The sequence below is a fragment of the Artibeus jamaicensis genome, unplaced genomic scaffold (genome assembly GCF_021234435.1).
Source record: "Artibeus jamaicensis isolate MK-2021 breed Jamaican fruit bat unplaced genomic scaffold, CSHL_Jam_final scaffold_369, whole genome shotgun sequence".
Taxonomy (NCBI): domain Eukaryota; kingdom Metazoa; phylum Chordata; class Mammalia; order Chiroptera; family Phyllostomidae; genus Artibeus; species Artibeus jamaicensis.
The window spans coordinates 9,425,423-9,445,286 of NW_026522042.1; the positions used below are offsets into that span (position 1 = coordinate 9,425,423).

At 45.9% G+C, this 19,864-nt stretch overlaps 1 non-coding gene across 1 annotated transcript; it reads left to right on the forward strand.

The window, feature by feature from the left end:
- The first annotated feature begins 19,466 nt into the window (after positions 1-19,466).
- On the forward strand, positions 19,467-19,630 carry LOC119037034 (U1 spliceosomal RNA). Its single transcript, XR_005080139.2, has one exon. It is a non-coding gene; the product is annotated as a U1 spliceosomal RNA (small nuclear RNA).
- The last annotated feature ends 234 nt before the right edge of the window (positions 19,631-19,864 follow it).

Genomic DNA, 19,864 nt, shown 5'->3' on the forward strand with positions numbered 1-19,864 from the left:
GGACCCCCAGTAGCCAAAGCCATCCTGAGCAAAAAGAACAAAGCAGGAGGAGTCGCACTCCCTGACTTCTGATAATACTACAACGTGAGAGTAAGCAAAGCATGGGATTGTCGGAAAAGCAGACACACAGACCAGCAGAACGGAGTTGAGAGCTCAGAAATAAACCCGCCTGTACATGGGCAAATGACTTTCAACAGGGAAAGCCTTTTCAATACATGCTGCTGGGAAAATCGGAAAGCCACATGCAAAAGTATGAAACTACATGGCTACTTATCACCATACACAGAAATTAACTCAAAATGGATCCAAGTCCTAAATATAAAACTCGGAACAATAAATTACATAGATAAAAAAGTAAGTTAGGACTTTGGTCCCAGAGAGGATGTTTTTAATTTGACCTCAAAGGCAAGGGGAGTAAAAGCAAAAATAAATGAATGGGACTACATCAAACTAAAAAGCATTTTATGCACGGTAAAAGAGAACTGTCAATAAAAATGAGAAATTGTCAATAAAACAAAAAGGCAACGACCTGAACGGGAGAAGATATTTGCAAACAGCACCTCCAATAAGGTTAATATCCAAAATATATAAAAAGCCACACAACTCAAGAACAACAACAACGAAAAAAAGAACAATGCAACTAAAAAATGGGCAGAGAACCTGAACAGACGCTTCTCCCAGGAAACATACAAATGGTCAACAGACATGTGAAAAGATGCTCATCTTCACCAGCTCTTGGGGAAGTGCAAATCAAAACCGCGTTGAAATACCACCTCACACCTGCGAGAATGGCTATTATTAATAAGACAGGTAATAACAAGTGTCGGAGAGGTTGAGGAGGAAGAGGAACCCTCCCTCACTGGTGGTGGCACTGTAGATGGGAAAGCAGTATGGCTGACGGTTCAAAATTAACAATAGAGTTACCATAAGACCCAGCAACCCCTCTTTTGGGCATCTAATCCCCAAATTTGACAACACTCATTTGTGAGAACGTGTGCCCTCCCCCCACGTTCACTGCAGCATTACTCATGGTGGCCTAGACAAGGACACTGGAATGTCCTTCGACAGAGGACTGGGTAGAGAAGACATGGTGCTCATATAACAGTGGAGTTTCCTCAGCCATAAGAAAAGATGAAACACCGCCATTTGTGACTATGGATGGGTCTTGAGAATGATCTGCTAAGTGAAATAAGTCCGAAGGAAAAAGTGAAGAACTGTATAAATGTGGGATATAAAACTCATGTATGGAATATAAAACTGAAAGCAACAGGTAAACAAGACAGACAAACAAACAAATACAGACACAGACAACGGTGTCTACCAGAGAAAAGGGGTGGGGGGTCAGATGCAAAGTGATGGGAGACGGTTTGACTTTGGCTGGTAAACACACAAGGTGACACACAGATGATGAACCATAGAATTCTACACTTGAAACCTATATAATTGTATTAACCAGTGCCACCCCAATATATTTAATAAAAAATGTTTTTAAAAAACTGCCATTCTCCGGAGCATTTTCTCAGGCTGTTGATTCCCGGCAATTGTCATCCAGCTGGTTCAAATAAGCTCCTAAATGTTCTCTACAGGTTTGAATGTTTCTTACATCAACATTAATTAGCAAAACACTAAATGTATGCTTACTTTAATGGAGAAATTGAGCTTCTCAGGAGCCCCTGTGCTGCAGAGTAAGTCACCGAGCAGAAATGAGGTCCTCTGCTGTCCGGCTCTCTGCCTTAACCTAGACGACAGAACTCGATTCAACACCCTGACCTGGACGGTGGAGCTGCATTCAGTCCCACAGAGGGTCTTGCGAAAGTCCAAAGCCTCTCTCTCCCTGAACCTGTCAGCTTCCAGCAGGACAAGCTGCCCAGGGAAACCCTGAAGAGCCCTCTAGTGGCTGCTTTTTAGAAAACAGGCTCCTTCAGGAATGTGCTTCAAGCCTTCCTAGCTTGGCGCCAAAGGTAACCCTGCTATCACAGGGCATTTTTGCGTGACCACACCCCTCCCCCAGGACCCCTCCACCCACTGCCCTCGGCCACTTCCCTCCCCACCCCCAGGCTCTGATACTGGCTAGTAACAGCTCCCTGGCTTGAATCTGCCTAGAATCTGGGTGTTCTCTGGGTAGCGCAACCCCAAATTCCTACCCACCCGTGTGCTGATGCAGAGCCAAGGAATATGGTAAAACCCAAAAGGCGCTGTCTTTTGTGGGTCCCCCACCCCAGAAAACACAGGGACACGGCGGTAAAGCAGTCCACGGGGCAGCTTAGGTTTCCAACTGCTTTCTTGAAAATATTCAAATTAACTTAAAAAAGATTTCATTTACTTTTTAGAGAGAGGAAGGGAGGGAGAAACAGAAGGAGAGAAACATCAGTGTGTGGTTGCCTCTCATGCTCCCCCTACTGGGAACCTGGCTTACAACCCAGGCATGTGCTCTGAGTGGGAATCAAACCAGTAACCCTTTGGTTCACAGGCTCAATCCACTGAGCCACACCAGCCAGGGCACAAATTAACTTTTTAAGTGACCTTGAGTTAGACAAGACTGAGCAAGTAAGGAGGAGGTTACACGAATAGGAAAAATGGTTGGGAAGGGTGGGTGCCCCAGAGCAGTGTCTGTATGTGCAGAGTGCTTATTGTGAGCCCGGTATCACGGCCGCCACCTGTGCTAGCGTCATGTGCTGGGCCACCCACCATGCTTAGGGACCTCTGTGCACGTTAGCAAAATGTGGGTGGGGGGCTGGGCAGAGAGAGTCTGTGTGTGAAGCCCAAAATGCCCTGTGCTCAGGCATAGGGACCTGCGTGCTGGCACACAGTTTGGTCAGAGAAGGAACTTGAGTTTAACTCCCACTCCCGTCCATCCTGGCGGCCAGGCGCCTTGTGGAGTCCGCTACCTGCACGATGTATGTGAGTTTTTGCAAGGTCAGAGGCACCAGTCGGGGGAAGAGGGCTGACATCCCGCCTTGCTCTGCTGGGTGAGCCCTGAGCCCGTGCCAGTCTGGAGGCGGCTCCCTTGTGTAGTGACTACACAGGTGCCTTACATGCACTTGGCCCTGGACTCTCACGTCGCCTCTCATGGCCCTGTGAGGTAGGCAGTGGAGGACCACTGTGGAGCTAGTGACGCGGACTTTTTTTAAAGATTTTATTTATTTATTTTTAGAGAGAGGGAAAGAGAGGGAGAGAAACATCAGTGTGTGGTTGCCTCTCACGTGGCCCCCACTGGGGACCTGGTCCTCAACCCAGGCGTGTGCCCTGACTGGGATTGAACTGGTGACCCTTTGCTTCACAGCCTGTGCTCAGTCCACTGAGCTATACCAACCTGGGTGTGATGCAGACTTTTTCAAGATCCAGGTGGGACCCATGCATGGATTCACATTGTCATATTTTGTCCTAAAATTTGCAAAAGTAAGATCATTTAAATCCAATTACTTAAAACTATTGTCATAGCTACTTTTGGAGGCAAGTATAATTATTACCCACATTTTACCATGGGGACCTGGAAAGGTTAAGTAGCATCACTGCTCAGTGAGAGCATGGATTGGGTGCAGGCTGATTCCAGAAGTGCTGGGAGATGATAGAGAAAATGTATGTTGTCTGCAAGGGGGCGGAGCTACCAGGAGAACTCTACTAAGGGCTGTGCATTCTTGCCCCAAATTGTCCAAAACTTGTATAAAGCCAAAATGAGAAAAATCTTTACCTGCTCTAGTCAGGAGACTGATAAGAGGCAGAGGACAAATTCTTTCTGGGATTCAGACCTGACAGATGCAGCAGTCGCTGTGAAACCAGCCCGACACCCATCCTGTGGCCCTTGTATTATTTCATGTACAGTATAATAACACTGCATTTTACCCAAAGCTTAAATTTATGTAATTTAGCAGTCTAGAGGGGCATGGCCTGGGTATCCAGGATGGCTCTGGCATGAAAATCACGGCTCCTGAGATGCTGCAGCCACTGTCTTATATGGAAGGGACTGTGAGAGTCCCCTGTTCAGATGTAATTGCTTGGTGATGTCTAGTTGCCTAAGAAGCTGAGCAATGAGTTTCTTCTTTGGCTCGGAGGAGTTTCTTTGACTAAAAAGAGGAAGGGAAGGTGGACCTTGGGAGATTACTAGCAGCCTCTACTAATACCATAAGCTAAGGATGGTTTAACCTTGGAAATGGGGAGGCCTGAGGTCTGTGAATACTACATGGGAATCCGGGTGAATTGGAGGGAGAAGAGGTGAGTGAGAGACAGCCCTCGTGGAGACACAGTGACGTACAGGCTCTGTGGGGTCAGGGGAAGGCAGAGCGCGGACACACCAGGGGCTGCAGATTCAGGGCACTTTCTCACAGCTGCGGGCTATGGCAACCTGACTACCAGCGTGTGCAAAGGGAATCTGAGAGTCACTTCTGATGACTCACCAGAAGACTTAGGAGAACCAGGAAGAAGGCTCCTTGGTCCAGGGAGGAAGAAGAAGACAAGGGGAAAAAAATGACAGGAGAGAGACCGAGACACTTTCTGGTTGGCCCATGGCAGACCGAGTTTCCCAGGCCCTCGGTGAGGAATGAGTCACTATTACACAAGAACACACGGACAGCGACCACATCCTCCTCCTCCCCTCTCAGCCACGCTCCTGGAAAGGGGGCTGTTTCAGAACTTGTGGTCTCTCCCTTCTCATCTTGTCACCAGGCCAATGAAGCAGCCCCAGTTCTGGTCTCCTGGGACATGATTATTGCCCAGTTAAGTAGAGTCTTCACATTTTTACATGGTTATTCCACATCATTCAAGCGATTAACCATTCACTTCATACTCTCATCACGATTTTTATAACACCAGGTCCTCGTAATTCTCTCTGGCTTTCTCTTCTCATTTCTTCCCTAAACTCCTCCTCCTCAAGCTGAGATGTCAGAAAGAGTAAAATATCTCACTCAAGGCCCATCACAATGTTCTCCAAGGCTGGGAAGCTAAGAAGCTACATGTTCCTTATTCCTGGGCAGCTCCTGTTGCAGACATGCTTTCAATTCTGCCAATCAGACACACTCACCTGGAAACCTGGGGGGAGCAGAGGGACACAAGAAAGCTTGGAGAAGAGTCTGATAGAGACATGTTTGGGTTCTCAAAAAAGTCCATAATCCTAAAGTAGATTGAATCACTGCTCTGCACAGTATCCTTTGAAAAGGCACCTGCTCTCACATTTTGTTTGTGTGTGTAGGGGATTTCTGTGTTAGTCAGCCGCTGGTGCAATAATGCTGCATAACAAAACACCACCAAGTTCAGTGACTTGCAACCAGAGCTTCCATATCTTTGTGCTCACAGCTCTGCCTTGGACTCTGACTACCATGTTGTAATGGGGCTTGGATTTGCTCTGTGTGTCTTTGCCTTCTCCTTGATTGACAGTTCTCCAGGGTATGTTCTTCCCATGACAGTTCACAGAAGCCTAAGGGAAAAACCAGGTCAAGCAGGCACGTTCAGAGTTTCTGCTCGAGTCACGTCTGCTCGCCATTTGCTGGCTGGAGCAAGACACCAGGCCACGCCGCAGAGCCAGCGGGATAGGGAAGCATATCTGTCTTCTAGGGGGAGATAACGGACGTTCATATTTTCTAAAAATTAATACAATTAATTCGAGCTTCCCACATAAATATTTCCCTGGATGCTGCCCGCGGGACCTCTGCTCTGGCCTGATACTGCTCCCCAGGCTGGCTGCCTGCATGGAGGACCAGGGGTCCCTGTCGTTTTTCCACTGCCAGGTCACCAAATAAAGCAGGAAAATGGAAGACGTTACTCAGGCTTCTCCAGAGAAAGGACATTTCCAAGGGGGGCTGGGCACCCGTGTGTGTGGATGGTGAGAGATCCTTTACACACAGATGATAGGCAACATGTAAAGTCTGAGGTGATCAAGCCGCCGTCTACTTTTTTCATTTTCTCTTTCATAATTTCCACTCTAGAAATGTCTACTCTAATCTCAGACTACAACAAATAAAAACAAAACCCCATCAGAAAACAGGAAAGAATGGTCTTGTGTAGATATTGCTGTGTGTATTTGCCTGGAAGACAAATTCAATCTCCTTTGCCATTTAAAAATAAAGCCAGCACGCAACAGGAAATCATTTATTGCATTACTAAATTTTCAAATTAACCACCCCAATTAAATGTTAAAAGTATCAATAGTGTGATGAAGTTTTCTTCTGGAAATGCATCTGATTTTGAGCATTTTTTTTCTGAAGAGGAGAAAAATGAGGGAGTTCAGAAGTCTCCCACCAACCGTCAACCAAAGCTTCTGCTAATGTACATAATTGCTTCAGAAGAAAACATAAAACCTTTGGAATAAGCTCTCTTTGAACAATCTATTAAAGAAATAGATATATTTCTTCTTATCCTGTTTGCTTCTCCCAAATTGGCCTCGCCTCCTCAGGTGAGTCAGGAGCACACCTGACTCAGGTGAGAGCAGCCCGTGCCCACGGACACCAGAGCCGTGGGGGAGCCGTGTCCCGGGAGCCCATGGGAAGATGCAGGCTGAGGGCCCTGAGTCTGGGCCCAAGGTTGGTGATTGACCTTTTCCAGAGGTCTAATGTGCTTCCCCTGAGAGGGATGACTTTAATTCAACTCTCTAGAAATGACAGCCATCAAAATCACCGCAAATCCCCTTATTTTGTATTGTGGAAATTTCAAATTTATATAAAAGTAAAAAAAACTCTTGTAATGTGGTCATCACCCACTTAAACAATGGTCTACCTACCCGTGGCCAGTCTTAACACTATGTATATGTCTGTCCACTTCCCTCCATTCCCCTGGCTGATTTTGAAGCAATTTTGAAACATCCTATCATTTTGACTATAAATATAATATTTCAGTATCTAATCCCTAAAAGATAATGACATCGGATTTTCTTTAAAATATCCAATACCATTGTCGGGATCAGTGTTATATATTAAATTAGTGTAATGTATGCATTACTGTTAAAGAGAACATCCAGTTGTTTTTGTTTGTTTTTGATAAGACACAGTTTAACCACACAAACTGTCTTCTGTGAATCTTAGAACCTGATTACTGATACTTAGAGATTAACCGCAGAGGCATTAATCTCTAAAGCTTGGCACTGAACTTGTCACTTCAGCTTCCATTGGAACAGATTGATTCTATTTTTTTTCTACTTTATTATTTTATTGTTTACTTTATTACAGCTGTCCCAGTTTTTTCCCTTCCCTCCCCCTAGCCAGCCCGCCCACCCCCACAGTGCGTCCCCTCTCTGTTGCTCATGTCCATGAGTCCCTCACACACGCTCTTTGATTAATGCCCTTACCTTCCTCCCCCAACAGCTCTCAGTCTGTGCTGTGTTTCCATGTCTTGGTTCCATTTTTCTCGTTAGTTTATTTTGTTCATTGGATCCCAGTTATAAGTGATTCTATTAAGTTTCAACAAACTCAGAACGAAAGGTTTCCGCATTCTGCTCAGCTGCCAGTGTGTGAAATTCCTCCTATTACTGCTCTTAGATAATTTCCCAGGGAATTATCTATCTTCCAAATACAATATCTTCCCCCATACCTTAGTTAAAATGTCCTTCAAGCCTTACACTTTCCTGCAAACCGACTTTATTGTCCGCTCCTACGGTGAGATGCATTTTCACAGTGGTTCCACCAGCCAGGACACCGTCGGTCTCCTGCTCTGGCTTCTGTAGGTGCCTCTTCAGCAAGTTCCAGAGGTTTAAATCCCAAGACACTAAACACTGTTATCATCAGCATCCCTCCAGGGGCTTATGGAAATGAGGCGGGGGGGGGGGGTGAGCAGGCGTGGGAGAGGTCCAGGGTGTGGACATCACTTCCATCTCGGCCTCCAGCGTTGGTAGCTGGCCTGCCCGCTGATTGAAAAGACAAACCCGTCACAAACTTTCATTGCCACAGGGCTCTACTTCTTCCTGTTTCTCTTTAGAACAGTCTGACCTTTACTGCAGCGGTCACTCGGAAATTACGAAGACGCAGACAGGTGTCTTCATAATGAAGAAATATGTCCTCTTAGAACTTTCTAAATCTCTCTGCCTGGCTTGTCCACTCAATGCTGGGCATTTTGCTAATGTGTTTAATTCCCTGTCTCAGTCAGTTTGGGCTGCTAGAACAGAATATCATAGTCTAGGTGGCTCATAAACAGCAGAAACTGTGTTTGCCCGAGTTCCGGAGGCTGGGAAGTTCAAGATCAAGGTGCTGGCAGATTCTGTGTCTAGTGAGAGTCTGCCTCCGGTTTCCTGAACCACTGGTTCTCAACCGGAGAAAACAGTTGTGACTTCTGTACCTGAAACTTCACTGTTTCAAAAAATTTAAAGTGGTGTGTGGCTAGTTCTCCGGGGAACGTTTGCCTGGATGGGCTCTGACATCCTTCCCAGCCTCGAAGTCTCCCAGTATCCCCAGGTCCCTGCTTGCACCCGTCCCCCCACCCCCATTCTGTGGCGGGAGCAGGGAGTAAGGGTGGGGTGAAGGGAGGGGAGCCACGATCTGTCCTGGGAGGCTTCCCCACACGCCCAGCTTCTCTCCAGGATTCTGGTTCCCCAAGACACCTCAGTGAACCACCGGCACCTCCGGGAGTGTGTCTGGTCCCTCAAGGGAGGGACGTCTTGGAGCGGACCGAGGTTCAGAACCGCCCTCCTAGGTCCGTCTCAGAGGGCCTCTGGACGACGCTGCGCTGCCCACTGTCGAAGCTCCGTCAAGGGGGCGCAGGAGAGCACAAGCGCGAAGGGGCTGCCCAGCAGGACAGGTTGAGGCGGGTCCTCCCCTCCGCCAGAGAGAGGCAGAGAGAGCGTGGCAGAAGGAAAAGTATGCTGGTGGCGGTGATGCGGGGCTGGGGGTGGGTGCGGCGCGGTACAGCACGTGCAGTTGCATGCGGGGCCACATCAGACCCTACCCAGGTCCATGTGACCCGGACCTTTGGCATCATTCAAGTGCTTTTCTGAAGAGCCAGGTTCCCACGTTTTCCTGGGAGGCAATCAGAGCTCACTGGTGCAGTCTCAGCTGCTCCTCCAGCCAGGCAGCAGCAACCTGGGAAGGGGCTCCCCATAGCGGGCGGGCAGGGCAACTCCACCAGGACCCACGTCCTTGGCCGCCAGCGGTCCAGTGTCCACCGTGCATCCCACCTGCTGCCCGGTGGATGACTCCTCTCCACCGGCCCTTCAGTCCAGGACTCGGTAGTGGAAACATTGTTGTCCCAACATTCCGAGCCCCGGTTACTTCATCTATGAAATGGATCGTTTTCAAAAGGCTGGGGATTGCTTTTATTTATGTTTTGTGTGTGTGTGAAGAGCGATTTTTACAAATCCGCTTTGTGAGGGACCCCAACATGGGTTACAGGAGGAAACTGGGTCAGGAGACAGGGATGGAGTCCGGATGCTGTTCCGATGCCAACTACGCACGACAGAGGCGACAGGCAACAACCAACGACAGAGACCTCCAGAGCGCAGGGCCGTGGCGTGGCCAGACAAGGGCACGAATTCCCATGAAGAAATTCTCTGAGTGGCTTTTAAAGTGACAGTGGAGGAGGGTTGCTCCCCCAGTAATTAAACGTGGTAATTAAACATGGAAGGCCAAGGCTGAAATTAGGACAGAGCTTGCCCACAGATCTGTACCGAGTTGGTTAAAACAAGTCCTGCTGTTTGTTGGTCACATGGTGTCTCCAATCAGGTCCAAACGTTGGTGGCGCCATCTCAGCTTTAGCTGGTCCTGTTCAAACACGACAGTCAGTTTCGATTCTCTCAGGTCAGCAAGTTTCACCCGGTGTGCCACAGAATTTTTAAAACATGCAATCCCTGACTATTTAGTCAGGGGTACCGACCTATTTTCTCTTAAATTGCCAAATTAGATGGTTGAATTAAAAAATGACAACACAACAATAGTCATCTGGTGTGAATGTCCTGTCTTGAACCATAAATATACAGGTTGTATAATAGAGTTGCATTTTATTGATCACGCGGCATGAAAAGGTTGAGGTGGACTGGTTAATTCTTGGCACCAGAAATCTTTACATACAAGTATAGGCACTTGATTTTTTTAAAAGTCCCTTTGGAGCAAAAAGGGTAGGTAATTACTATTATTATTATTTTTGATAACTCAATTAAAATTATACCTAATTATTGTCAGAGCAGAAAAACACATTTTGGGGGGTGAGCTGCAGAACCTAGGCAGTTAGCTCACGTGCCATGAAATGGAGAAGGTTAAAAATCACCGTTCAGGTTCATGCTGCTGTCGGTGGAAAACGTCCCTTTACAAACGGGAATGTGGGAACCAGAGCAGACCTTCTATGGAAAACCATTTCGCATGAGCAGAGAAAGAGGAAACTTGGCCTAAATGTCAACACATGCAAAGGAGAGCCAGGTGCTCCCTCCCTGTGCTGCCCGGGATGGGCAGTCCTTCTCAGCGGAGGACGGCAGGTCTGAGGCGCCTGGTCCAGGAGCCACAGCCATGCTCCTCGTCAGGGCCCCTGACACACCCGCCACCGCCCCCACCCGCGGCTGAGACGTTGTGACAGGGTTCCCACACCTCACGGACGGGCTGGCACGCAGAGTTTGAGCTGTGCTGGTGACTCGGCTTCTCATGGTTCCAAGGCGGGTGTGGCGCGTGGGGAGGGGAATGGGTAGTCTGCCCACAGCTGATCCCTTAGATAAGTTTCTAGCACTGTTCTTTATAGAGCAGCAAAACTGAGAGGAAAGCACAGAGATTCCCCCATAGGCCTTCTGCCCCCACACATGCATAACCTTCCCATTATCAGCATCTGCACCCTCGCCCGCCTGCCCCCCCACCAGAGTGGTGCATTTGTTACAGCCGATGAACCTGCACTGACACCTGATAATCACCCGAAGTCGTAGTTTACATTAGGCTTCACTTGGTGGTGTGCACTTTATAGTTTCGGACAAATGTGTAATGACACGTATCCACCAACATAGTGTCACAGTGTTTTCACGAAAGTCCTCAGGGCTCCACCCCAACCCCTGGCAACCCCTGGTTGTTTTTCCTGTTCCTGAGACGGTCCAAACCCCAGAGGACAGAGCGGAGGCCCAGACAAGAGCTGGCACATGCCTTGGGCACTGGCAATATTTTAGTTGTGTACTATTTACAAAATATGCAAAATAATGGTCATTGTATGTTTTATGGGGAGAAAAAGCTAGAACATATTCTCTCAGCAAGCATACTTCTTTTTACTTGATTTTTCTATAAAGCCATGTTCACTTCTTCATTTTGGAGGACAAACTCACCCTATTTTCATTCTTCAGAGCATCAAATATCCCAAAAGCAAACAATTACTGAGTGCTCACCAAGTGTCAGAATCTGTGCTGAGCATTTTCCTGCAATAATAATCAGAAAATCTTGAAGATTTGGACCTGTGGCCATCCCATTCCACAGATACGTACTGCAAAGTCTCTTGTTATGATTAAAATTAGTATTATGATTCTTGATGTAATAAATTCCTATTTATGCTACTTAGAATGCAGAATACCATGTTGGATGATTTGCAAAGATCCTACAGCTAAATAACATTTCATATTAGGAAACAAACCCCATGTTTTGGTTAAGAGTGTAAGTTGGTGGCACCCTAGACAATACATTTATGCTTGTTTCCCCAGTGATTATACTTTGGGGAATTTATCATCCCCACACAGATGCAAGTGAGGCAGGTTCAGTAGTAGCTACTGTAGCATTGTTTGCCAAAGAGAAAAATGTAAATGTTTATAAGCAGTGAACTGGTTAAATAAACTGTTTTACAGCTGCAACATATAATCCTGTCCATCAGAAAAAAAGAATGAGGAAACCACATGCTAATGTGAAAATACAGTATCTCCAAGAAATAAAACATGAAAAAAGCAAGGTTTAAAATGCTGTGTATAACAGATTACTATTTGTGTATTGCTGACCCCGAGAAAGAATATACATGCCAAAAAGGAATCCTTGTGGTTAACAGGGACCAGATTCATAATCGAAGTCCAACAGCCACCATTTATGAGGCCTCTCATGTACCCAGCACTTCAAGGGAACTCTCCACACTGAGCAGCCAAGCCTCATGCACTGCGTTTCTGGTGGCCAAGCTGAACCTTACAAAGGAGTTCCGAGAATCGTATTTTCACCAATTGGCTGAGATCTGCCCCATCCACTTGTAGCTTCTCATTTGCATCTTCACCAGTGAATCAGAGTGGCTCCATTACAACCAATCAGAGGTTGAGATGTTAACGAATCAGGACAGTGCTATTTGGACCAATCAGATTGTGAAAAGTGGACCAATCAGGGGTCAGGGCAGGTATCTTCTCTATAAAGGCAAGTCTACCCTTCCTCCCCAGTTGCGTTTTAGGTTTCCCCCGGTGGTTGGGTTTCCCGGGTTTGCAAATTGTTTGCCTGAGTAAAGTTTCTCCATCTACTAGACCCCAGGTTAGGGACTCCTGTTGGCATTGGATTGATGGCAGTGACAATATGTTGACATTAAAAAAGAAGAAAAGGGAATATATATCCAGAACTTGATATCTGTTTACTTTTCTGGATCCCTTCCTCACCATTCTCTACTGATTATATGCTCTAAGCTGATTGTACGCAGTGAGTGTGGCGGGTAATTTTGTGCCAAGTAGCTAGGTCAAACACCAGTCTAGATGTCCCCGTGAAGGTATTTTTCAGCTATGAACAGTATGTAAATCAGGAGACTTTGAGTAACGAAGAAAACACTTCATAATGGGACTAAGCCTTATGCAATCAGTTGAAGGCTTTAAAAGTGAAGACCAAGGTATCCCAAGAAGAAGGACTTGTGCCTCTAGAGCGCAGCATAGAAATTCTGCCTGTTTCCAGTCTTCAGACTCAAAACTGCAACACCTCGACTCTCACCTGAATCTCCAATCTGCTGGCTTCCCCTGCAGATCCCAGATTCACTGTCCCCCGATCACGTGAGTCCGTTTATTAAAATCGATCTTTTCTCTGTCTCCATACACAGGGTCTGGCACAAATACCGCTCCCTTTTTTATTACAAAATCACAAGCATGTGATTCTGTGACATAACAGTATCACACTCAGGCACACCATATGACATTTTAGGTGAAATGTTGACATTAAAACTATAATTTGTTATTCCACATTATTACCCTACCATCCACACTCAAGCAGGCCTTACTTCTGCTGGACTCTGTGTATAGGGGCTGTTTTCTCTCATCAGATCATGGAATTATTTGACTGCTATCACAAGTTGAGTTGTCTGGACTCATTTATTGGGGCGTGCTCTGGAGACCAGCATTTTGGAAGAGGCCTGAGTGAGGGGCAGGGTAGGCCATTCCTACAGATCAGCCCTTGCGGGGAGATGGCAGGTGGAAGGCAGATCGGAGGATCACGCAGGAGCGAATCAACACAGGCTCGTTTTATAGGAGTCGGAGAATATGCCTCTGGCTCTTTTAACTACCATCCCAATAAATTTAATAGCAATAAAAAGACACATTACTGTCCCACATATGCTTTAATTTGGTGGTGGTCCTACTCTCAAGGAGCTTGCCCATAGAAACCTCCCCCCACCCCCCGAAAAGGCCTGTGGGTCCCATAGAAAGGTCTGAGCATTCTCGCAGTGTGGGGGCTGGGGGTTAACGTTATTAAGTGCAGTGTTTCCCAGATGTGTTTGTCCACAACCTGCCTACCCTCAGGAACACGCTTTAACTGTGGTTGGGCTTTCTTCAGGAATGCAGCCTCCAATGAAGGCATTGTTCTTACAAGGAAATGTGACTCCTTGTATGAGGAAGATTCCAACAACTGACTGTGGCAGAAACAGGGTCTGCCTGTACGTGTCTGGTCGGGTGCTATAACATGGAAACAAAACCAGACACACCTAAGTGGAAGGAGGAGAATGGGGGGTGCATATAAGGGAGGGGGTGGAGGCTATTTTGAAACAGGTTTGAAAGCTATAGTAAACATCAGGGGATAATTATAAAGGCCCAAATGGAGCACAGCTGTGTTCATTTTTAAATAAAAAGTGGAGTAAGGGGATGCTCGATCCCCAGAAGGCTGGATGGAGGAGAGCAGGCAGGTTGAAGAGCAGGTGGGGTCGGTTCCCAGAGAGCAGGCCTGGGACTGGGGTTCTCGTGCACCAAGGCGTTTGGTTTCCAGCTAAACTGGCTGGGCGTGCGGCAGGCAGAAAGCCGCAGTTCGGGGTCCCGCAGGGACTCTGCTTCGAGGGAAGCAGCCAGTCTGGGGGGAAGGATGCCGACTGTGAAGCACGCCTTCTCCGTGGGGCTGTCAGGCAAGGTCAGGTGACTCTCGGTGTGTCTGTATTTTCCCCCCTGTGTCCGGCTTGTTCGGTGAGCTGGCCCTGTGCTGGGCTGACTGCTCTGTCTGAAGCAGAGACTGCCACAAGTTTTTATGCTGTTGTGGTGCCTGAGGTCAAGGGGAGGGGCAGGTTGGGGAAGACTGGGTGGTCTTCTGATTCTAAGATGACCCTCTGAAGAGGAGTAGAAGTATGCATCTCGCTCCCCTTGTTCCGTAGGAGGGGGTGAGTGGGGTGAGGTGTGGTGAACATGAAGGCCCTGCAATTCAGCCAGCGCAGGGAAGTTCTACCACGTGAGCTCAGGGTAGATGCTGGGAATCACCTTCACATGCACTGGGTTTTTTTTTTCTGTTTTCTTTTTTTTTCTTTGTTTTGTTCTGCTTTCTTTTAAAATTATATTTTATTGATTATGCTATTCCAATTGTCCTAATTTTTCCCCCTTTCCCCCTTCCACCCAACACCCCCACACCTCAGGCATTCCCCACACCATTGTTCACGTCTGTGGGTCATGCGTGTAATTTCTTTGGCTGCTCCATTTCCTATGCTATACTCTACGTTCCCATGGCTGTTCTGTAACTACCTATTTGTACTTCTTAATCCCCTCACCTCTTCACCCATTCCCCCTCCCCCTCCCATCTGGCAACCATCAAAATGCTCTCTATCCATGATTCTGTCTTTGTACTTATTTGCTTAGCCTTTGAAGCTGCTACCCGGATACTGAAGCTCAGAGGGAGTGAGTCTGTATAAGTTCGGGTGTGGCCTTTAAGAGGAACTGCCTGGGGCTCCAGATGTTTCTTCCATCAACTCAGTCCCTGCTAGTTTTTGCAGCCAGGAGTTGTGGGGACTCGTCTTCCTGGCACTGGAACCGTGAGCTGGGGGGTCTGCCGTGGGGCTGGGACCCCTCACTTCTGAGATATCCCCCCACAGTTTTTATCCACCGCACGTGGATTTAGGGCCAGCCCCTTCCAGGTCGCTGCCCCTCCTACCAGTCTGCATGGATGTGGTTTCTTTAATTCTGTAGTCGTCGGACTGCCATTCAACTCAAATTCTGATGGTACAAGTGATGGTGGTTCTCTATTTTGGTTTCAGTTTTGATGCACTGAGTATTTTTAAAATTAATTGAATACAAAAGAATGTTAAAAATATATGTAGAGCAACAGAACTATAGTGAACCAACAGTCACACGGTTGCCAGAGGTTAGGGTTGGGGAGAGAGTAGATAGCAAGTATCTGTGTGGAAACTGAATAGCTTTGAATCTTGATTGTGATGGTGATTATGCAAATCTATACACACAAGATAAAACTTGATAGAACTGTATACACAAACACACAGTACATAAAAAAGAAAAACTAGTGAAATCTGAATGTGGTCTGCAGTTGGTTCCTAGTATGCCCCCAAGGTGAAGTTCCTGGTTTAGACCTTTGAACTTGACTGATGTAAGGTGGTGTCACGGGGGAAGGGGGGGTCAGGGATGCAGAGGAAGTCGCTGCTCTTTTTGAAATTTCTATGTGAGTGTAACATTATTCTAAAACAAGAAGCTTTTAAAATTGAAAGAATTTCAAACATAAGAACACAACCTAGATCCATCAGTAACGACCCACTTCAGGAAAGAGCTTCGCCATTTTTCTGAAAGCCTTCAGAGCACTGCGCCCCGCTCCTTCCCTCTCCACCCCGCCCCCAACCAGGAGTAACTTCTGCATTTTCATTTCCATTGTCCCTTTTCTTTCCTTTATAGTTTTACCTTATACATTTCTCTCCTTAGAGAACATATTGTTTAGTTTTGCATGTTCTGAATGGTATATAAATGAAACTATTCTGCATACATTCTTTCACTAATTGCTTTTTCACTCAATATTTCTTTTCTAAATTCCATCTGTCTTATGTAGCTTTTTTATTTGTTCATTGGTGTATTCATTGTGAAACACAACAATTTATTTATCTGTGCTGCTGTATATTAACATTTGGTCTGGTTTCAACTATTTTCCCCAGTTGTGCACAGCACTACTATAACCTCCACAGGTCTCCTCCCACACAGCAACCGGAATTGTTCTAGGGACTGTGCCTTGGGGTGGAATTACTGGGTCAGAGAGTTCAGCTGCTTTTTTTAAGTTAGTAGCTGATGGTAAAGTATCTTCTAAAGTAACTGTTGTTCTGAATTGTCACTAACATTTGGTACTGTCAGGATTATTTCCTGTGTGTATAAGTATAAAATGGTACCTGAGTATTATAGTTTTAATTTGTATGGTTTTTGTAAGTTCTAATAGGATTGAGAATTTTCCATATATGTTTGTCCATTTCTTTCTCCTCTTCTGTGAAATATGTGTTTAACACTTTTGCCCATTTATCAGTTGGATGGTCTTTTTCTTTTTTAAGTATATTTTATTGGTTATACTATTACAGTTGTCCCGGTTTTTCTCCTTTTGTCCCCCTGTCTGATACCCCCACTCCCTCCAGCAATCCCCCGCCTTAGTTCATGTCCCTGGGTCATGCATATAAGTTCTTTAGCTTCTCCATTTCCTATACTGTACTTACATGCCCTTGTCTATTTTGTACCTACCAATATGTAGTGATGTATGGGAATTTTTTATATATTCTGGAGATTGATTCTTTGTGTTGCAAATACCTTCTTCCAGTTTCTAACTTACCTTTTTCTTTCACTGGTGTCTTTTAAGGAACACAAACAATAGTTATTGCATTTTAAGAATAACTTTATTTATAGCACATATTTTTTCAAAGAAATATTTATAAACCAGAAAAATCATAAAATCATTCCACTTAATACCTTTTGTAATTCTACTTTTGTAGAATTACACTAATGTTTTAGTATAGTAGAAATGGCTTTTATGTAGGTTGTGAAAGGTTTAATTTTATGTTTGAGATACATAGGTAATTCATTTCCTCTATACCCAGATATTAATATATATATATATATTAATTGTATATATATACAATAATATATATATATATTCCCCCAGGCACCTGCAAAATCAGCTCTAGAAAAAAACAGATTTCTGTGCATGTTTTTTAATTTGATCTTCATTGTGCATTTTGCCTTTACCATTTAGTTCCCTTATGCCCTCCTCCCTCCAGCCATTACCACAGTGTTGTCCATGCCCATGAGTTCTCATTCCTCTCTCTGCATGTTTAAAACTCTTCCTGGGCCCTCTACTTTTCTGCACTGGTTCGTCCATGTGTTTTCTCTCCAATATCACACTACCTTAATTGCTTTAGCCCTGGGATAATTTAGTATCTGGAAAGCAAGTTCTTCCATGTGGTTCTTCGTTTTGCATGTCTTGTCTATTTTTTCACACACATTTTAGAATCAGCTTGCCCAGTTTCTCCAAGGCTCAGAGGAATTGGGATTAGAATGATATTGAATTCACAGACTCATGGATCTTCACATGTATGTGCATATGTGTATATATATATATATATATATATATATATATATATATACTTGATCCCATTTGCAGACCAATAGATCATTCATACAGCATCACACTGCATTAGATCACGGGTGCGTGTCAGGGTCGGGAGTTGGTCTCACGTGGAGGTGCACGAAGCCATTGGGTTCCTTCCCCCCAACTCTAGTGCACCAGTGTGTGGTAACAATGTGGAAGGAGTTTCACCCAAACTGCCATGAGCAGGGCTTTTGCTTAAAGTGCCGTGGCCTGAGTCAGATGTCAGGCATTGTAATTACTATTACAGAAGTACATCACCGATACACTGCTGAACCCATGAAGGTTTTATTTCTGGGTGTGCCCACTACAAAACACTGCAACTGGACCTGGAAGCAAATGCTGTATAACAGCAGTAAAAAAAAAAAAAAAAAAAAAAAAAGCCTTTTATGTCTATTCATGTCTTCCCACCTATAAACTACTAATGAGAGGTTTTGATCAAGGACTATTTATTAAGTTGGTTCAGATGAGAGTCTGAGCTGGTGCAACCTGGCTTCAGGATGAGACTGAAAAATAGAGTGTAGACTGCTTTGCTCTTAAATTAATAATTATATTTTTTGCAGTCCAATTAGGGCTTGATTTTTTAAAAGCCACATGAAGCTTAGAGGCACTGGATACAAGAAACTTGTTGAGCCATTTTTCCCACCACTGAGGCCTGTGCACAACCTCATTTATCTTCACCGGGGAAGCCCAAGGAGGCCATGCACTGTGGCTTCACCTTTAAAGGTCCTGTACGAGGTTTTGGGGGTATATAGTTTTTATTTTAATTATTGTTGAAGGACAGTTTTATGCCTTTTACCCTCAACCCTCCCTACCTCCCTCCCATTTCCATGCCCCCCCCTTGTTATTGTCCATGTGTCCTTTATACTTATTCCTGCAAACCCTTCCCCCTTTCTCCTGAAATCCCCTCCCCTCTAGTCACTGTCAGCCTGGTGTCAAAAGTCCTGTATGTCGATGGGTATCCCATGTGTCATGGGCCGTACCCATGGCCCATGAGGGTCAAAGGCTTTCCGGTAAATTCTTCAGGCACTCACCTTGCGGGAAAAGACATCAGTGTGCCACTCCCTAAGAAGTAGGCCCTCCCGGATGTTGTTTTGTAATCTGATTCTCGTGAGACATTGACTGAGGACAATAACGGCCCAGAATCAATGACAAGACACAGAGGCCGACCCTGAAGAGATGCTCCTGTGTGTTCATTTGACTTAGTGTCGATCGGTTGACTGATAACATCTAACTGTTAATCATAGTACTGCTATTCAGAAAAGGCATCACTTTCCAAATTGTGTGGGCGTGTAACCCCAAATGACAAAACAGTGTGTAGCAGTTGTTTGGGGGCCTAGGGTGGCCAGGCTGGACCCTTGCACTCAAGAAGCTTACAATTAATACATAAAATATGAAGGAAGCCTTATTGCCACAGGACCGGTGGGGACAGTTCACTGAGTCAACCCGAGGGGGCCCTGGGGTTTGGAGAAGGATGGCGGTGGCAGGCAGAAGCAAACAGCCCTGATTGTCCGCTGGTGGCCTCAGTGGAGCATCCATTTGGAGCAGTGGTCTGTCAACTTTTTGGCTTCCTTCTTTCTGCAAGAAGTGTTAGAAGCTGTCTGCCTCCTCCTGCCTGTGTGGCCAGCTGGGGACAGTCGAGTGAATTGCCACTGAGCATGCTCCGCAGGCACAGTGTGCTGTGCCAGCTAATGAGGACAGATACCTCCGGGGGTTGGTTGGGGTAGGGGAGACTCGGGTGTCCTCCTTTAAATGCTAGGGTAACTAAACTCTAGTTAAATACTTACCTGGCGGGGGAGATACCATGATCACGAAGGTGGTTTTCCCGGGGTGAGGCTTACCCATTGCACTCTGGGTATGCTGACCCCTGGGACTTCCCCAGGTGTGGGAGACTTAACTGCATAATTCGTGGTTGTGAAGGACTGTGTTCATGCTCTCCCCTGAAAAATAAAGAAAAACTCTCATTACTACTAAGTGCCTGCCACCTGCCAGGCCTTATCCTGAGCCCTTTACGTGGTTTATCTCACCGTTCACCAGAGCCCTATGTAATTGGTGCCAGAGTTACCCTCGCTGAATAGAGAGCGTCTTGTCTCATCCCAGCGTGACCATCAAAACAGCTTTTGCCTGGAAGCTCAGATGTGGGTTCAGTCTCTGCTTCCCTCTGAGCTTTTGCGTCT